The sequence below is a fragment of the Fulmarus glacialis genome, unplaced genomic scaffold (assembly GCF_000690835.1).
Source record: "Fulmarus glacialis isolate BGI_N327 unplaced genomic scaffold, ASM69083v1 scaffold25783, whole genome shotgun sequence".
Taxonomy (NCBI): domain Eukaryota; kingdom Metazoa; phylum Chordata; class Aves; order Procellariiformes; family Procellariidae; genus Fulmarus; species Fulmarus glacialis.
The window spans coordinates 5,277-6,662 of NW_009201374.1; positions in this window are offsets into that span (position 1 = coordinate 5,277).

A 1,386-nucleotide genomic window follows, 5' to 3' on the forward strand; every position below is an offset into this window, starting at 1 on the left:
GCCGGGGGGGCGCCCTGCCGGGCTGGCGCTGCCCCCAGCCCCTGGTTTGCAGCCCCGTTCCCCAGGCAGGGCTCAGCAGAGCTCGGTTCGCATCCAGCTGGGCTCAAGGACAGGCCCTGACTTTGCTGCTCTTTTGTGTGAGGGATTGTGCGCTGCCGGGGCGCAGGCAGAGCTGCGGGCGCAGGCAGCCCGGTTGCTGCGAAGCCAGGCTGCTGCCGCTGAAAGCCCCCCTCCTTGGGCCAGGCAGGGACCCAGGCCCTGCAGAAGACACCACAGGCAGCTCAGATGAACGAACCGGGGATGGAAAACTGCTCCTGGGAACTGCAGATGCACCAGCAAGAGACTGGGCTGGTGCTGAACCACTGCACTTAGAAGAAGTATTTTAAGATGCCTTCGTTGTGGCTCAGCACCCTATCATGTCTATATATTTTTCAGTTACAGATGCCTTTCTCTGAGGTTTTAATACCCACCGCCTTATTGGCATTGCTGCTTGTAGGAGCTGTCTTTTCTCATCTGGCGTCATTACGTAGCAGTTAGAATCATAGAATCATAGAATCATTAAGGTTGGAAAAGACCTCTAAGATCATCGAGTCCAACCATCAAGTTCCTGCACCCTTACATCGTGTATTAAACAGAGCCTATCAATAAAAGCCAGGACACCTGGGTGAGATGCCGCTTTGGGGGCACCAAAGCCTTGGGTCCAGCAGCCTCGGACACCTCCCCTGAAGCAAGCAGAAAGCGCGCTGCCGGCCCCGCTCTGCTCCCCGACAGTCTTCCACCGGGGTTCCCATGGGGCAAATGTCATTTTCCTGGGGATTAAACCTCTCCTTACGGGACTGGAAGAATTCATCTACTCCTGCTGCCGGAGTTGAGCCCAGGCCAGCTCTATGCACAGCAACAGCTCGGCCAAGGGGAACGCGAAGCATTAAAATACACACTCTGAGGTGCTTCCCGTCTCTCTTCCTGGGCTCTAGGGTATTTATTTCAGATATTCCTTCAGGGGCCATTTTAGAACGTAATACCGGCTTGCAAAAAAACCCGCAAGGATTTTCCCCCGCCCCTGTGATGCTGTGGGAAGGTTACAGCCCTGCCAGTGGGGTCAGTCCCCCTCCCTGACTGGAGAAGGGTCAGCAAGCGCATGGACACAGGAGGGGAGGATGCACCGCTCTACCCAGTTTCTAGTCTCCCTTTGCTGCCTCTCCCCCCCCACAACAGGACCTTTTACTTCACGTCTCCACTCCTACACTCACACATGTCCTTGCTCATGCACAAACATATCAGCAAACCCTCATCTCCCTGTTGGGAGGCTACAGGTGAGCAAAGCGCTGTTCCCCAGCCTCCGGTACGGCTTCAGAGCAGCAAGCCCAAGCTGAGAACAAGCCTGAC